We start from the raw sequence: 19,271 nt of genomic DNA, 5'->3' as shown, positions 1-19,271 counted from the left end.
GGTGAACTTGCCTGTGGACTGCGAGATAGTGCAGTTCAATGCAGTTGATGGAACCTGGACCTCAGGTTCTGTAAGAAGCATCATTGTCCGGTAAGGACAATGTTATAAAATCCAAATAATGCAAACATGGATGCATTATTTTATGTTGAATCCCTTTACCCCGCTGAGTTATAACAATTTAGGGTTGAGTTTAAGATTTATGTCTTTGACAGTAACTTGCAATTGATTTAAAAGTATAAACCATTTTAATTCACATAAAGTAACATACTTCAAAGTAAAACTACTTTACTTGGTGATTCCCTTAATCATTCCAAAAATAATTTGAAATCATAGAGTTACCTCTATAGTTTTTGGAATAAAAGGAATATAGTATTTTTCTTGGAAAAATACCCTTTTCAATAGAAATGACTTGGAATAGTAGAATTTCATTTTGAAATGTTTGAAAATAAGTATTTGAACTTATTTGAGATTTTTCCTTGAATTTTAAATACAAGGAAATAATAGTTTAAAATTCCAAGTTATTATTTAAATTCTTAAAATTCATAATTTTGAATTTGTTTCATAAATTCTATTTCATATTTTATTCTTGTTAAGATTTATTTTTCATTCATTAATCCAATTTTTAATGGATTTTTAGAGTTGTATTTTATTTACTAAAAAATGGTGAAATTCTGGCCTATTTCTAAATTGTTAAAAGACCAAAATGCCCCCTGGCCCCTATTGGACCAGCCCATTTAACTAAAGCCCAGGGACAGCCCATTAAGGCTTGTCCCTTATGGGTCGGTGGCGCCGAACGGCCCACCTCACTTACTCACTCGGCCCTCTCTCACTCGCTCGTCTCTAACCCTGATCCTCCCGCGACGCCCGTGGCGATGGCGTCACCGCCATGGCCGCCGCCGCGCTCCGACCAGCTCCGAGCTCCCCAGCCATAGCCACCTACCAAATCTGGACCGCCGCGTGCAGATCTACCGATCTGTCCGCGTGGTTTCCCCCACCTCTTCCTCTCCTGGCGAATCGCCTCCTCTCTGGATCTTGTGGAGAATCGCCTCTGGCGATTGACGATCTCCGGCGAGCTCTCGTCCTCGCCGACAACGTGTGCGCCCCCGAGACTGACCTGGCGCAGGTGCTGCTCGCAGTACTTGTGCCGTCATCTCTGGTGCTCTGCTGCGGTGGTGTGTTCATGTTCGCCGGCGTAACGTCGGCGCCTACCCTGGATTTGCAGCTGCTATGGCCGCGCGAGCACTGCCTCGCCATGCCCTAGCTTCTGCTTCCAGGCGCGTGTAAGTTGCTTCACCTCCTCCTTCTCTTCTCCATGCCTGTGCCTCCTTTACTACTGTACTTCTTCCTCCTCATGCTCTGTTGCTCTCTGGTGACCCTGTGATCACCCAGAGCTCTGCCATGGTTGCTTAATCTTCTAGTGCTTCTATCTGCTGCAAGCTCATGGCCAAATCACAAGTTTCTGGTACTGGCTAGTGTTGCTTTGCTTGCTATTCATGCTTTGCTTGCTTATCTGTGGCTCCTAGCATGCTCTGTTTTTGCTATGCTCTGCTGTGCTTGCTTATGAGCTTGCTATACCATGCTGTACTTGCTTATGGGCTTGCTTGTGCTTACTGGCATGTTATACTTGCTTGTCTAGGTGTACTGTGGTGCATCAGTGACACTTGTGTGTGCCAGTGGTGTTTGTGAAATGCCTCTGTGCTTCCTGTGCAAGCTAATGATCCATTGGATCATCCATTGCTTGTTGGCTAGCTTCCCTGTGTAGCTTGACTTGATTCAATTGATCCATTTGATCAATTAAATGTCAGTGATGGCTTACTGATTAATTTTGTGGCTAAGTGATTCCTTTTCCTTGTTGATGCTAATGCTCAAGCATCATTATGCTGCTGCTTACTTGTGCTATTGCTCATTCAAGCTTACTGTACTTGCTCCAGTGGCTATGATCTAGTGGTTGGTGCTGTGTTGCTTAACAGTATGCTACTATCAGTACTAAGCATGGATCTGTGATAAATTCATGCTTGAATTAATTAAGTTATGATGCACTGCTTATGCAGTAATGATTTAAATGACTTGCTTGCAATTAAATCTGCTATTCATGATTGTTTAGCAAGCAAATGAATCTGAATCCATTCTTGGATAATGATGTGCTATAGTTGGCTTTCTTCTAATTGGTGCTAAGTGTGATGTGACCTCAGTAGCCTTGCTACTGATTGGTTGCTCACTTATTTGATTGGATCTTGTGGCTACTCAACCTTTGCTTGCATATTTGGGGATCATACTAGATATGAATGCCAATATGCTTGCCTGATGAAATCTAGGGTTAACTGATGGTTACTAGCTTAGGGTTTACTGTGTAGTCTTTATTAGCTGCTAATCCTTGCAATACATCTACTGGTGCTATCTGTGCATATGATCTCGCTAGTGTGTGCATCTGTGCATGTTTGCTAGCTTCTGTGTACAAGATCTGTATCTAGATGCTTTCCATTTTTAGTGGCTTTTAGACTGGCAGTAATCCTTGGTGAAAACCAAGTGATGATCTACCCATTTGAGCATCTGCTCACTCCCATGATTATATCATGCATATTGTATGGATCAGATCCATTGGATCTGTCCAGGAACTTGGTATACCTTGTTCCAGCTCCTAGATTGAAATATTTGGTTGTTGCAGACTTGGGGTTTTGTGCACAGCCCTTCACCTCCAGTTCTCGGTTGAGCTTCTCAGGTCACCATGATTCCTGGGGATGAGTGGTTGTGTGTTGGTTCTGTTCTTGACAAGAACTGGATGAACTTGTGTTGGTTCTAGCTTCACCCTTACCTGGTGAATTATCTATCTGGTCGACTGCCATGGTTCTAGGGTTTGTGTGCTATTTATATGGTCCCTACTTCTACTCTGGCCATGACACACAAGCCTGGGTTATTTTGTGACTCACCCCTTGCATTGCCTTGCTGTTGCTTGGTTAACAACAGCCTTCATATGCTGAAACTTGAGCCCACTGTGGCTGCTCAGTTCTGGTCTGCCTATGCCTGTCTTGTGCTGTCCAGGAATTTGGACAAGCACAAGTGTGCAGTGACAGTTTCACTGTCCAAACTGAATTTCTGTGTTATTTTTCTAACTGTCCAAACTGAACTTGCTAACACTTATATTCTGGTTAGTTCTTTGTTATTTGTTTTGCAGGTTTGAAGTGGAAGATAACCAGAAGATTATCCTCAAGTCACATAGTCTAAGTTTTAGTTTAGAATAACTTGTAATTTTCCTCTTTTTATTTCTGTTCATTATTTCTCAATTCTTGTATCAAGAATATTGTAAAGACTTTGTAATTTGTGTTTATATCAATAAAGCTCAAGTTTTGTTTATGAGCTTTAGTATTATGTAATGTTTATATTCTTGATTAAATATTGTATTTGATATTCACTTTGAAATTCAAAGTGATTTGAATTTTATAACTTGTTTGAATTATGAATTCATTACTTATATTGTGTAATGTTTATTGTTAAATGTTTTGACACTTATCAAATGCAATCATTCCCCAAAGTAATAAGATACAAAAGAGATCATGTCGAAATTTCCCTAACTCACATTGCCTAACCCTAAGTGCAAAATGAGAGAGAACCTCGATCCCTCTTAGGTTTAGTTGCAATAAGGCGCGAAAATTTCCCCCGTTTTGCGATGAAATGCACATCCCATTTCTAAATCTACCCTTCGTTGTTCCTATGTTCTGGGTTATTACAGCCTCTCCCCCTTAACAGAAACTTCGTCCCGAAGTTACGATTGGTACCTGAACATCTCGGGGTAAGACTTCCTTAATTCTTCTTCCGTTTCCCAAGTTGCTTCTCGCTCAGGATGGTGTTGCCATTGAACTTTGCAGTATTTGATTGCTCTGTTTCTTAACTTCTTCCACTGTACTTCTAAGATCTTTTCCGGTCTTTCCACATAAGTTAGGTCAGATTGTAATTCTATTTCTTCATATGTGATAGGATCATCCGGTGCCTTCAAACACTTTCTGAGTTGTGAAACATGAAACACATTATGAACTTGACTTAGTTGTGCTGGTAACTCCAACTCAAAAGCTGTTCCTTGATTCTGACTGAGTATCTTAAATGGTCCTATATATCGAGGACTTAACTTTCCTTTCACTCCGAACCTCTTAAGTCCTTTCATTGGGCTAACCTTTAAATACACCATGTCTCCCACTTTCGGTTCCCAATCTCTTCTTTTCAGGTCGGCGTAACTCTTCTGACGACTCTGAGCTATTTTGAGTCTATCCCGGATCACCTCGATGACTTCTTGTCTTTCCTTGATGTAGCCCGGTGTAAACTCCTTGTTTTCTCCGGTCTCAAACCAACAAATTGGTGATCGACACTTCCTTCCGTACAATGCTTCGTACGGTGCCATCTGGATGCTACTCTGATAACTATTGTTATATGAGAATTCCGCTAAAGGTAAATGGTCCTCCCATGAACCTCCAAAGTTCAGAGCACAAGCTCTAAGCATGTCCTCAAGTATCTGATTGGTTCTTTCGGTTTGTCCTCCGGTTTGTGGATGATATGCTGTACTGAAATCCAACTTGGATCCCAAAGCTTCTTGTAGTTGTTTCCAAAACGCTGATGTGAAAATTGAACCTCTATCTGAGACTATCTTCTTTGGTACTCCATGCTTACTCACAATCTCCTTCACGTATATATCCACAAGCTTCTCTGCAGTATCCTTTTTATTCACGGCTATGAAATGAGCACTCTTGGTAAGCCTGTCCACTATTACCCATATCATATCCTTCTTCTTACTAGTCATTGGTAGACCAGTAACAAAATCCATTCCGATTTCATCCCATTTCCACTCCGGTATCTCTAGTGGTTTGAGTAATCCCGCAGGACTCTGATGTTCTGCCTTCACTCGTTGACATATATGACATTCCGAGACATATTGTGCTATTTCTCTTTTCATGTTGTTCCACCAGAACATCTCCTTCAAATCCATATACATCTTAGTACTTCCCGGATGTATTGAATAAGGGGTTTCATGTGCTTCCTTTAATATGATTGACTTCACTTCTGGATCATCCGGTACACATATCCTTTTCTGGAAGTATAATGAATCAAAATCCCCTAGATGGAATTCCGATGGTCTTCCTTCTCCAATCCTCTTGATTTCCTCTTGGATGAACAAATCATCCGCTTGTTTTCGGATAATCTCATACTTCAAGTCTGAGTACATCTCATCCATAATCCTCATGGTTGCTATACTTCCCTTAACATCACCTTGAACAAACAAAATCTGAGCATCCTCTAGCTCTTTCCGAAGTTCCTTTGGAATCTCCCATTCCGTAGGTTGATTCTCCGTACTCTTCCTACTTAAGGCATCTGCTACTACATTAGCCTTGCCTGGTGTATAGTTGATTGTAAGGTCATAATCCTTAATCAACTCTAACCATCTCTTCTGTCTCATGTTTAATTCCTTCTGAGTGAAGAAATATTTCAAACTTTTATGATCGGTGTATAACTCACACTTGGATCCATATAGAAATTGTCTCCAACTCTTCAAAGCATACACAACTGCCGCTAACTCTAGATCATGTACTAGGTAGTTGTGTTCATGTGGTTTCAACTGTCTTGATCCATAAGCTATTACCTTCCGATCTTGCATAAGAACACATCCAAGTCCATTCTTGGAAGCATCACAATACACCGTGTAATCCTTTCCAGGTTCAGGAACTGCTAACACCGGTGCTGTGGTTAACTTATCTTTGAGTGTTTGGAAGCTGGCTTCACACTCATCAGTCCACTCAAATGGAGTATTCTTCTTGAGTAACTTGGTCATTGGTCCTGCAATCTTCGAAAATCCCTCTATAAATCTCCGATAATAGCCTGCCATACCAAGGAATCCTCGTATCTCCTTAGCATTTTTGGGTGATTTCCATTCCAATACAGACTGAACCTTGCTTGGATTCACCGCTATGCCTTCTTTGGTTATAACATGTCCAAGAAATTCAACACTATCTAGCCAAAATTTGCACTTGCTGAACTTTGCATATAGCTGATGTTCTCTCAAAATTTGCAGAACTATCTTCAAATGCTTGGCATGTTCTTCTTTGTCTTTGGAATAGATTAGAATATCATCTATGAACACTATCACAAACTTGTCCAAGTACTTCATGAATATCTTGTTCATCAAATTCATGAAAATTGCTGGTGCATTTGTTAGTCCAAATGGTACAACCAAATATTCATGGTGTCCATACCTTGATACGAACGCTATTTTTGGTACATCCTCCTTCTTGATCTTGATTTGATGGTATCCTGACCTTAAATCTATCTTCGAGAAGACTCCAGCTCCTTGAACTTGATCAAAAAGATCTTGGATTCTAGGTAAAGGATACTTGTTCTTGATAGTTACATTGTTCAGATTTCGGTAATCTCCACACATTCTCTTTCCTCCATCTCTTTTATCCACAAAAATAACTGGTGTACCCCATGGTGACACACTTTCTTGAATGAATCCCTTCTGTTCTAACTCATCAATCTGAGCTTTTAGTTCCACTAATTCCTTTGGCCCCATCTTATATGGTGGTTGAGCTATTGGTGCTGTGCCTGGAATCAGATCGATTGTGAATTCTATCTCTCTATCGGGTGGCATCCCCGGTAGTTCCTTAGGAAATACATCCCGAAACTCATTCACTACAGGAATATCTTCAATTCTCACCTCCTTCAGACTATTGAGTTCCAATCCGATCTCCAACTCACTGTACTTATCTCGTTGGAACACTATTCGACCTCCGATGGAGTTGCGAAGTGATACTATTTTGTCTCCGCAATTAATCACCGCTCCATTCTCTGTCAACCAATCCATCCCTAGGATGACAGATATGTCCTTCATGGGTATGATGAATAGGTCCGCGAAATACACACAGTCACATATGGTTAGGACTTGTGCTTCTTTCACGTGGGTTACTAAGATCGTCCCCCCCGCGGATAGAACAGTTATAGGGGTTTCTAACTTAGAACATCTGAGCCCGAATTTTTCCACAAACTCCAATGCAAGAAATGATGTGGTTGCTCCAGTATCAAATAATACTTTGCCAGGATGAGTAAGAATGCTTAGCGTACCTAAGACTATTTGATCCGACTCTTCCGCTTGTTCCAAAGATGTGCAATTCAGCTTTCCATAAGGCTTTCCCCTCTTCTTGTTGTTGTTGTTGTAGTTGCGGTTGTTGTTGTTGTTGTTGTTGTTGTTGCGGTTGTTGTTGTTGTTGTTTCCACCTCGTCCTCCTGAGCTCTGTCCGCTCCAAGACGCCTTGTTTGGACAATCCGGCTTGATGTGTCCATCCTTCCCACAACCATAACAAATGATCCTAGGTTTCTGACAATCCTTCTGCAGATGACCTCTTAGGCCACAATTATTACAGATGATCTGGTTGATTGGATTCTGACTCTGACCTCCCCGGTTGTATTGATTACCAGTAGTAGGTCGGTATCGAGGTTTGAAACTCCGATCAGGTATTGGTTTACTAATTGGGTACTTCCTTGGCTCGATACGAGCCCTCTTCCTCCTGTCCTCCTGGACTTGCCGGTAATCATCCTCGAAAGTGATTGCCGAGTCAATCAGTTCCTGGAATTCGGTAGTCCGTGCCAACCTCAGTTGCATCTTCATGTATGGATTCATGCCTTTCATGAACCGCTTCTTCCTTTTCTCCTCCGTATCAACATCCTCAGGTGCATACCTGGATAGCCTGTTGAAATCCCGAACATACTGCATGATGGGTGTAGTATTCTATCGTAGTTCTTCAAACTCCCTCTTCTTCAACTCCACCACGCTGTCCAGAACATGGGCATCCCGGAACTTCTTCTTGAACTCCTCCCAGGTGAACACCTTATCTGGAGGGTGTACTGCTACAAGGTTCTCCCACCATGACGCTGCTGGTCCTGACAACAGATAAGTAGTGTATCTAATCTTCTCCTCATCGTTGCAACCAACGGTCTTCAGCTTCCATTCCGTATCCATAAGCCAATCTTCATCGTCCATTGGTTCTGGAGCTGATGTAAACGGTAGTGGTCTTGCATTTTGGAAATCTGATAAGGTTACTCCCTTGCCTTCATTACCCCTATCATTGATGACGTGGGTAAAGAAATCTTGCATGTTCTTGCTCTGGCTTTCCTGGTAACGCCTCCTATCTTCCTCCATTGCCCTCATATATTGTTGGAAGTCTGGGTGCATCATTGGGTCGTGGGTTCGATTCCCACAGACGGCGCCAATTGACAAGGTATTAACTTGTCAATGCCTATGGATTGTAGGCTAGGGTTTAGTTGGAAGTAGAGGGCAAGTAGATCTCGAAGGTTTCAGCCAAAAAGTACTCGACGATTATGAAACTAGGGTTTAGTAAAACAATGATTCGATCCTCTCTGCGTCCCTCGACTCCCCCTTATATAGGAGGTGGAGCCGAGGGATTCGTGCTGTACAAGTTACAAAGTCCGGGAAGGTTTCTAACTCATCCCGCAAGATTACGAATAAGACTTTCTATTACAACTCTAGCTTTCCTTAATAATATCTTGGGCTTCCGAATCTTCTTATTCTTCGGGTAGTGGGCCTTCAGTAAACCCCGGGTACTATCTTCGGCAGGCCCATTTGGGATGCCTATGTCAGGTGGTGCATTCTCCGCTCTAGCTGCTGCATCTGCCTCCTCTTTTTCTCTTGCCTCCCGCTCTCTGCGAGCCTCTTCGGTTTCTACTAACGCCATTTCCCCCTAGTCCTGTAACAAAGAGCGATTACTCATAATTACACCATGCAAATGCTTTCTGAGCTCAACTCAATGCCCGGAACTAGTCACACAATGAAATCAAGAAGCAAATACAAAACAAACATTTATTATGCATATACTTTGTATAATACATAACACACACACAAACTTATATTACATGTGGTATATATATAAACCACTTATTTGTCTCAAAAGCCCAAGCCAACGGGAATTTAAAATACGTTCTATTACAATACCACCTAGATTACTTTATTCTTCCTTGGAGCTCTACTCCTCGTCATCATAACTCGCCTCCGCGTACATCCCTGGGGTCCATCCGGTACAGCGGTTTGTCTTCCGAACCCCGTTCGGAATGAAGGTCCTTCCAGTAGGTATGTAGTCTGAATCGGATGAAGTGCCGAGATAGAGATCTGTCATGCCAAAGTAACTGGATAAAGACTCATATGTATCCCCAGTGGGATACAGCTCACCTTCTTCTGCCATCCATGGAGGATTCCTACTCACTTGCCCTCTCATCTTCTTCTTCTTCTTTTTCTTGGTTCCAGAACTCTCACCTACGACGTACTGGGATGTTTTGGATAATCCCATCTCCAAATCTAAAGAAATGGAGTTGGTGTCTTTCTCTTCCTGCCCAAAGCTTTGGTTAACGTTCTGGTTAACCGCGCCTCCTTCATCCTCTGATTCACATGTGATGGGTTCTCCTTCATCTCCAAATGGTTCCCCGAAACGCCAACCAGTCAAATTCTTGATTGGTGACTCCGAGCAGTTTAGGTTCCTGGAATCATCTCCCCCATATCCAGACTCATATGATGCTGACACATGTGGATAGTGTGGAACAAAATTGGGTGTGAGTGGATCTTTATGGGACAACTGGTCACTCAAATCTACATAGCTGTCTAGGCTAAAGAAAGGTGTAGTATGTTGTGGTTGTGCCCTCAGATCACGCATCCGAGTTTGGACTTTATCAGGGTCCGTGAACTCAGCTAGCATGTGGTCAATCTCACCCCTCATCTTCATGTGTAAAAGGTACATCGTGGTCAATAAAGACTTACAACTATCCATGTGCTGTGCTGCAGCTTCAGGACTTCTGTGTGCTAACACCAGATGATTCAGAGTGGGATCCTCATCTTCCTCGGCATGAGGTATATGAGAAAACTCTGAACATAGCAGTTCTACTGACTTGTGCTGCCTTATCTCAAGGATTGCCTTGAATAGGCCCATGTGGTAGGCTGTGGTGATAGTTTTGGCTTCTCCGTATGGCATTACACGACTCATCAGTAGTTTTGTCGGTAGTTGGACCGATACTCTGCACTTGGCTAGGATTTCCCCATCATAGTAGGCATACTTGATAACAGGTATCCGTGGATCACAATGAAGTTCCTTCAGCATCCCACACATGAGAGCTGTGATTGGTCCATCATAATCACCGAGCCATCCCTCAACCTTCCTCAAAGTCCTCTTAGGAAAAGTGTTCGCCATTATGGCTGTATACAAAAGCAGAATATTAGTAGTGATAATGCATCATAATAGCTATAATAAAGAATTATCGCACTAAAATATATGGTTTTACTATTCTCATGTGAATAATCACCATATTTCTAGAGAATCCTTTACTATTTCTACTAGACTCCTACAGGTTTCTTCCCTATACTAGGTTTTTCCAACCTAAGGTCGCAACATTTGCTCTGATACCAGCTGCGGTGACGCAGCATACCACTGCATGTTGTAGTATACAAGTCGTTGATATGATCTTTGTGAAGGGACTTCTTCACAAATTGCCATATCCCTCAGAGTGGTACAACAGAAACATTGCAGGTCATAACACTCCATACATTATTACAAACATTGTCTTAACAAGTTGGTATTCTCACAGGTCCTATGAGAACACCCTAAGATACTACTTAAGCACGATTACAACTCATGACAAATATAAAGAGAGCTCAACAACTTATTTAGGTAAGTTCTACGTTGCTCGGCTCTATGATGCTAGGGTATGTCACTACTCTTCCACCTCGGTGTCATCGGGTCCGTAGACTATCCCATAGTCTACTCCTTCCACTCCGCCGGTAAGATCAGGTTCCTCGTAGACCAGCTCGTAACTTCCTTCTGGTGCTCCATCGTTGATGGCCTCCACTTCCGGATCACAGTCTAGCAAGGGTGTCGAAAGAAAGTGAGTACAAGGGTACTCAGCAAGTTCTAAAAGAGTAAAAAAAGTGTTTGATGCACTAGCTACGACCATTGATCAGGAAATCGCAGGTCAATGCATGTTTGGAAATCATTTCTTTAAAAGGTTGCTTTTACTATGAAAACTATGCCCGTCAGTCTTCACAGGTTGACTAGAACTTCGTGGAGTTCCTTTCCTGCCGCGTTCGCAGTTCCCTTCCCGGAACAAGGAGTGACAGCCACAATTTGATACACTCTGCAGAGGTGCGTTACTTTTCCCATAAGAGATTCCACCCCTTTTGCCATCCGCAGGGACTTGCCCCCGTTCATACTTCCTTTGGTGTGAGGCCAGGTATGAAAATCCAAGCCCACACCGCCTTCTCCGCGACTGCAAACCCACCCTTTTGTCCAACCGTACACCCCCAGTAGACTTCTCCCGATAATACGGCTTTACTCACGGTGTACTCCGGACAATCCTTCATAGATCGTAGAGCTTAACATCACTAATGGATGGGGATTTAAAAGGATATCCCAACCTATTGCGGCAGTGCCTCCAACACCCACTACAAGAAATATGTTGACTGGTGACCTTCTCTCAGTGATCCTAGGTAAAATCGTCATGATTCTATGACGATTTTGCACTGATTGGTCGTTAGCTGTTTGTGGGAGGTCAAAACCCTAGAAAACTATGACGATTTGAGTCAAAACATTATTATTTTTAAGTATGAAATCGTCATAGTGTTAGCCACGCGGTTAACGACGTTATTTCTAGGCGACTATGACCAATTTAGATCGTCGTAATTTTTTTTATGATGCGTTGAAATGACTAGGCGGCCACCTCATATGTTCCGTCTAGTGTCTTGTTTGTGTGTCTGCCACCTCATTTCAGAGAAGGTTGTTCTAGAATATTTGTGGTCCAAGTTTTTTTTTACTTTTCCTAGCAACTTGGTCTTATAAGATGACACGATGCGAATGATTTCTATTTTTTTAAATTATTTATGTTGATTTAATGATGCTGTCAAAACGATGGTCTCATATATTTTTCAAAATGCAGTCAAATTTGGGTGGTACATTTTTGCAATATATTTTTGGTAGGTGCTTCAAAAAACACTCTATTTTGGCACTTAGAAAATAAGAATTATTTATGCCTATTTGTTGGTATTACTTTAAATTTATATTATTACAAATTATGTGGCAATTAAAAATATATGTGACAATGATAGTATTTGTTAGTCTTGAACTTTTGGAAATTAAAAATATATGTGACAATGATAGTATTTTTTAGTCTTGAACTTTTGGCAATTAAAATATATATGTGACAATGATAGGAGTAGTTTTTTTAGTCTTGAAGTTTTATGTATTCAATAAATAAAATATAGAAAATCAACAACTTTTAGCAGATGTAATAATAATATATGACTACGTGAAACTAGTTTATTACTACCAAAACCACCTAGATAGAGACTGTACACTGGGGTCAACCAGACATAGGTCCCAGTTGCAGCACATGTAATAAGCGTGTAAGATAAGTGAGGCGCGGAGGGAAAATTTTGGAGACGAGCGCGCGATAGGGGTGTCCTATTTTGGCATCCCGCCACCGCATTCCGGGTCTAACTCTAAAATCCAAACCCTAGCCTTGCGCCGCCACCACCTTCCTCTCTCCTTCCCTCGAAACACCCCAAGCACCAGATCCACCCCGAGCCCATCGATCCGCCGCCCACCTTCGCCCGGCTAAGCATTCTTCGTCGATGTCGTCTTCGATTCGTCGTCCATCTGTAGGTCGGGGATGCATCACGCGCTCCATCCCCAGGTGACCCGCGGTGGCGGTGCCATCCACTCCTGACCCTTCGAGATCTGCAGGTTCTCCACCTTCCCACCTTCTGGCGGCGATTCCCGCGACGTGGTCTGGGGCGGGGCGGCTGGGTGGCCATGGAAGGTGACGAGACGAGGTGGGAAAGGGGGGCGCTGAGCACCAGAACTGCAACCCGAACCTCCCCGCATCCGGATCCGGCCGCCCGTGTCCAGGAACATTCCCCCCCATCTCGTTTCCCTCCTATAGGCTCCTGGTTTAGCTATTTCTTCCCTTTTAACCGTCCGTCTCTGCATGTTCCTTCCAGATAATGAACCGCATCGGCAGGTGGTGGAGGTGAAATGAGATGAGGAAGGCGATTGGAGAGCACCACCAGCATTTACTAGTGTTGAGATCCATCTCCGCAGGTTGTTGAATGGTTTATAGAGGTGAGATCCATCTCTTTGTATGAAGTTTTACTGATTTAACTTTGTAGCGAAGCACCAATGCCGAGCTTGTACCCTAGGAGCCTTCTGTTAGGAGTTGCAGGAACAGTTCCTCCTCCCTTCCCCCGTTTGTTGTTATATCTACTAGCTATGGTTCCCTTATAGCACTGCACTTATACTCGGAATTGGTAGCAGATCACCAGAATTGTGAGTTTGTTTTCTGCTGTGTCTGATTCGAGTTCATGAGGTAATCAAAAAGCTGCTACCTGTCATAGTTTTACACTGTTGTTGAGGAAAATATAGTACGAGGCTGTCTGATTGGTCCTTTTTGGTTCTAATTGTCTCGATATAGTACTTTGTAATGCTGCTGGTCCAATTCTCTGGATATAGTATGAGTCTACTTAGCAAATTGAATATATACTTGTTCAGTTCATCTTGCAATTCATAATGTGTTCATACGATTATATGCTCTTGTTTCTAATAGCAGCTCCTCTTCCTTGTAATTGACCGATTAAGAATACAGATAGCTATAGTTTACATTGTCTTAGTGTTAAATACTGCTAGGAGTACTGAATGTGTGTGCTCAAATTGAGCTGTACAGGACAAGCAAGTTCTGCTTTGTAGTACTTCAAATTGAGCTGAAATGAATTCTAAAAAAAAGTTTTAGCTAAAGTGTGTGCTTGTTTAATTACTTCTTGCTTGTAGCACTGCTTTGTATTATTCTCCAAGTAACATGGTTTGTATCCATGACATGCATTCTCCAAGTAACATGGTTGTACCCTAATATGCAACCTTTTAGGGTGTGTTTGGTAGCCCGGGTCAGCAGAGAATCCCTCTCTCCCCTCATACATGCTCAGCTTAGCTATGATGAGCTGAGATTCTGGCGTGTGTTTGGTAGCTCGTCTATCCTCATACGAGCTGAGTTGAGATATTGTTTGGCTGGTATGTATGTGTTGAGATATTGTCTGGTCCAGATTTTACAGAAAGGTCCTTGCACAAAAAAAAGAAAAAGCAATCGGGTCCCTGCATCCATTCTTGCCGGAGTGCCACCAGATCGAGGCACGCAGCGGCCGTGCCGGCGTGAGGCACCATCACTGGAGGTGGGTGACGGCCATGGAGCCGTGGCTTGCGGGTCGCCGTGGGTGGAGAAAGCTGCCGGCCGAGGCTGGAGGCGGTTGGCGGCCGTGGCTGGAGGCGGCGGGCCACAGAGGAGACGGGAGCTTGGGCAGCGCTGAGGCTGGCGGCGGTTGGTCGCTGTGGCTGGAGGCGGCGCGGTTGGCCGTCGCCGCGGTCGTGGCGGCCGTCCCCAGCTCCTCCCGCTCCGGATCGTGGCGGCGGAGGCGGCGCGGCTGGCTGTCGCCGGGGTCGAGGCAGCCGTCCCCAGCTCCTCCCGCTCCGGGTCTTGGCGGCGGAGGCGGCGCGGCTGGCCGTCGCCGGGGTTGTGGCGGCCATCCCCAGCTCCTCCCGCTCCGGGTCTTGGCGGCGGAGGCGGCGCGGCTGGCCGTCGCCGGGGTTGTGGCGGCCGTCCCCAGCTCCTCCCGCTCCGGGTCGTGGCGGCCGTGCTCCTGCTCGTCCCCAGCACGAGGGGGGAAATGGCAAGCTGGGGATGGGGTCTGGGGGTGCTGGGGGCCCGCGAACAGTGTTCTGTGGGATGAGGTGAGCCGGGGCGAGCTGTGAAGCTCGATTTGGGCTTCGCTGCTCAGCCTGGTTCTGAGGGCTTTTTCGTATGAGGGAAGCACTGCTGAGGAGACCCGACCCGGGCTAACAAACACATTCTCTCCCCAATATCTCGGTTGAGATGTGAAATTCTGAACAGGCCCGGTCTACCAAACACGCCCTTAATAGGCAGTTCTATTGGCATTTCATTGGTATTTCTTAATCGTGTTTACTCACATTAATGGTTTGTCTTGACAGAGCTACAAGATGTTCTTCCTGGGATCATCACCCAATTGAGTATGCTACCTTCCTGTGACTTACTGTGAACATTCTAGAAATAGTTACTTTCATTGGATTCCAGGATTTGATTGTTGTTCTGTCTGTTAGTTGACGAGTGGCTTAAAAATTATGCTGCCAACCTCATATATCTAGGTGCACTGTTACTCAATGTTTTTTCTTCCTTTTTGCTTAGGTCCGTAGAACAGGCTGGGTACTAGAGTTGATGGTCTTGCTCATCACTGGACATTTGCCTATTACTAGCATTCAGTTTATTGTCTGTTGGCTATCATTTCTTTAGCAGGCTTTGGCACATCTATGCTTATTCAGTTCCTGTTATGTTTCATAAGATTATACACCAAAATATACAAGCAAGAACGTGCATATATCCAGTTACTAATTAAATCTATGAGAATGCTATGATTCTAAAACCTGCTTATTTCCTCTACGTCCCAACAGGAGCACCTGAACATGATTGCTAAAGAGATGCAGGTGGCGTTCTTGAAGATCTTGTTCCCGTCCTGGAGAGAATTTTGAAGAACAGCCTGATCATAGGCTCTGCCAGTAGTAGCGATCTATGCCTGACCCGACCGCTACAAGGTCATGGTTTTCTATGACGACCATGTTTGGATTCTTTTCTTAGATCTTCTGTGTATTGTATATTTAATTTTGGCGGTCATCTGTGAAAATGTACGCACATGTATATTCTTATTTTGGCCGTCATTTGTGAAAATATGCTAGTATATTAATTGGGCTGTTCGGACCGAAATATTGATTATTCACTGCTGACACGTCAGAGATGAAATCATTGCTAATTGGGCTCTAAAAAGGCCACAGCCCAAACAATATTGGACTGTAACAATGTAAAAGCCAGCCAAAAAACAAAAAATGAAAAAAAAAACGGATTTCCAAAAGGCTGTGGCCCATAAAAGGAAAATGCTGAATTGTTGTGCTTGGCCCATTAGCCGACCAGAATTGGTAGAAAAAAAGAAAAAAACAGGCTGAATGATTGGCTTAGCCCATATAGATAACTGAAGTGGACTGGGCTGATTTTGAATTACGACAATTTTGTTTCGTCACAATTTTGCCACATTGGATTGCCCATGTAGGATCTGATGTGGCATCGCAAATGGCCCGTGACGATATTAGATCGTCATGGATTGTATGACGATGCAATATCGTCATAGACAATCATGACGATTCCAGGTAGAAGATCATGTTGGTTGATTCCTGACGCTCCGTTTTTGACAATCCATTTTTCGTCGTAAAATTGTCATAGATTAAATGTAATGACGATTCAGTGACAAAAATGAAGTGTCGCAAGTCAACATATTTCTTGTAGTGACCCGCTCTACAGATCCGTTGGCGTGCAGAAGGGAAAAGATACGGCTGGCTTCCCCAGAGCCATTATAGATCTCATGGTCAACGCGGTTTGTACGGCGCTAGAATCACTGGACGGCATTGGTAATTAATCCTAGGGTGATATAACCCATGCAATGGAACCTCCACCATATCAACACATACCATGGTTCCATTGCCCACCACATAGTCATATTCATAGTTGGGAAGTAACATTTTATTTGCGATGCGGGAATGATAAGTATATAGCTTTGCATTGAAGTAGTAGAAAATAATCAAGTTGACATGAGCAAGGGTGAACTTGCCTGTGGACTGCGAGATAGTGCAGTTCAATGCAGTTGATGGAACCTGGACCTCGGGTTCTGTAAGAAGCATCATTGTCCGGTTTGGACAATGTTATAAAATCCAAATAATGCAATCATGGATGTATTATTTTATGTTGAATCCCTTTACCCCGCTGAGTTATAACAATTTAGGGTTGAGTTTAAGATTTATGTCTTTGACAGTAACTTGCAATTGATTTAAAAGTATAAACCATTTTAATTCACATAAAGTAACATACTTCAAAGTAAAACTACTTTACTTGGTGATTCCCTTAATCATTCCAAAAATAATTTGAAATCATAGAGTTACCTCTATAGTTTTTGGAATAAAAGGAATATAGTATTTTTCTTGGAAAAATACCCTTTTCAATAGAAATGACTTGGAATAGTAGAATTTCATTTTGAAATGTTTGAAAATAAGTATTTGAACTTATTTGAGATTTTTCCTTGAATTTTAAATACAAGGAAATAATAGTTTAAAATTCCAAGTTATTATTTAAATTCTTAAAATTCATAATTTTGAATTTGTTTCATAAATTCTATTTCATATTTTATTCTTGTTAAGATTTATTTTTCATTCATTAATCCAATTTTTAATGGATTTTTAGAGTTGTATTTTATTTACTAAAAATTGGTGAAATTCTGGCCTATTTCTAAATTGTTAAAAGACCAAAATGCCCCCTGGCCCCTATTGGGCCAGCCCATTTAACTAAAGCCCAGGGACAGCCCATTAAGACTTGTCCCTTATGGGTCGGTGGCGCCGAACGGCCCACCTCACTTACTCACTCGGCCCTCTCTCACTCGCTCGTCTCTAACCCTAATCCTCCCGCGACGCCCGTGGCGATGGCGTCGCCGCCATGGCCGCCGCCGCGCTCCGGCCTGCTCCGAGCTCCCCAGCCATAGCCACCTACCAAATCGGGACCGCCGCGTGCAGATCTACCGATCTGTCCGCGTGGTTTCCCCCATATCTTCCTCTCCTGGCGAATCGCCTCCTCTCTGGATCTTGTGGAGAATCGCTGATACGCGTACAGCACGCGTCCGTTGGGAACCCCAAGAGGAAGGTGTGATGCGTACAGCGGCAAGTTTTCTCTCAGTACGAAACCAAGGTTTATCGAACCAGTAGGAGCCAAGAAGCACGTTGAAGGTTGATGGCGGCGAGATGTAGTGCGGCGCAACACCAGGGATTCCGGCGCCAACGTGGAACCTGCACAACACAACCAAAGTACTTTGCCCCAACGAAACAGTGAGGTTGTCAATCTCACCGGCTTGCTGTAACAAAGGATTAGATGTATAGTGTGGATGATGATTGTTTGCAGAGAACAGTAGAACAATTGCAGTAGATTGTATTTCAGATGTAAAGAATGGACCGGGGTCCACAGTTCACTAGAGGTGTCTCTCCCATAAGATAAATAGCATGTTGGGTGAACAAATTACAGTTGGGTGATGTCTACGGGAGCTTCTATTCTTGTAGACAATGTTGGGCCTCCAAGAGCAGAGGTTTGTAGAACAGCAGCAAGTTTCCCTTAAGTGGATCACCCAAGGTTTATCAATCTCAGGGAGGAAGAGGTCAAAGATATCCCTCTCATGCAACCCTGCAACCACAAAGCAAGAAGTCTCTTGTGTCCCCAACACACCTAATAGGTGCACTAGTTCGGCGAAGAGATAGTGAAATACAGGTGGTATGAATAAGTATGAGCAGTAGTAACGGCGCCAGAAAAGTGCTTTGCTGCACAGGACTGGCGTGTGGGTGATGGTGGTAATATTGCGGACAGTACATATGCAGTAGAACAGTAAACAAGCAGCGGTAGCAGTATTTAGGAACAAGGCCTAGGGATTATACTTTCACTAGTGGACACTCTCAACATTGATCACATAACAGAATAAATAAATAGATGCTAGACTCTACACCCTCTTGTTGGATGATGAACACCACTAACTGTGTAGGATTACACGAACCCTCAATGCCGGAGTTAACAAGCTCCACAATATTCGATGTTCATATTTAAATAACCTTAGAGTGCATGACAGATCAACATAACCAAACCAAGTACTAACATAGCATGCACACTGTCACCTTCACGCTACGAAAGGAGGCATAGATCACATCAATACCATCATAGCAATAGTTAACTTCATAATCTACAAGAGATCACAATCATAGCCTACGCCAAGTACTAACACGATGCACACTCTGTCACCATTACACCGTGCAGGAGGAATAAACTACTTTAATAACATCACTAGAGTAGCACAGAGATAAATTGTGATACAAAACACATTGCAATCATAAAGAGATATAAATAAGAACTTCACTATGCCATTCATAACAGTGAATAAGTATTCTGTGAAATGTAGCCTAAGAGACCCACACGGTGCACACACTGTCACCTTTACACACGTGGGACAAGGAGTCTCCGGAGATCACATAAGTAAAATCCACTTGACTAGCATAATGACATCTAGATTACAAGCATCATCATATGAATCTCAATCATGTAAGGCAGCTCATGAG

General features: G+C 43.2%; 1 protein-coding gene and 1 long non-coding RNA gene across 3 annotated transcripts in view; one reads left to right on the top strand and one right to left on the bottom strand.

Annotated features, from left to right (window-relative positions):
* LOC127301711 (large ribosomal subunit protein eL39) overlaps positions 1-19,271 on the bottom strand; it is a 149,330-nt gene that overhangs the window by 51,262 nt on the left and 78,797 nt on the right. The window lies entirely within an intron of this gene.
* Positions 12,524-15,826, top strand: LOC127301710 (uncharacterized). The gene is made up of 3 exons (XR_007852384.1): positions 12,524-13,148; positions 15,060-15,098; positions 15,537-15,826. It is a non-coding gene; the product is annotated as an uncharacterized lncRNA (long non-coding RNA).

This window comes from Lolium perenne, chromosome 1 (assembly GCF_019359855.2).
Source record: "Lolium perenne isolate Kyuss_39 chromosome 1, Kyuss_2.0, whole genome shotgun sequence".
NCBI lineage: Eukaryota > Viridiplantae > Streptophyta > Magnoliopsida > Poales > Poaceae > Lolium > Lolium perenne.
The sequence above is the reverse complement of the archived record's forward strand: the minus strand, read 5'-3'. Positions and strand labels throughout refer to the sequence as shown.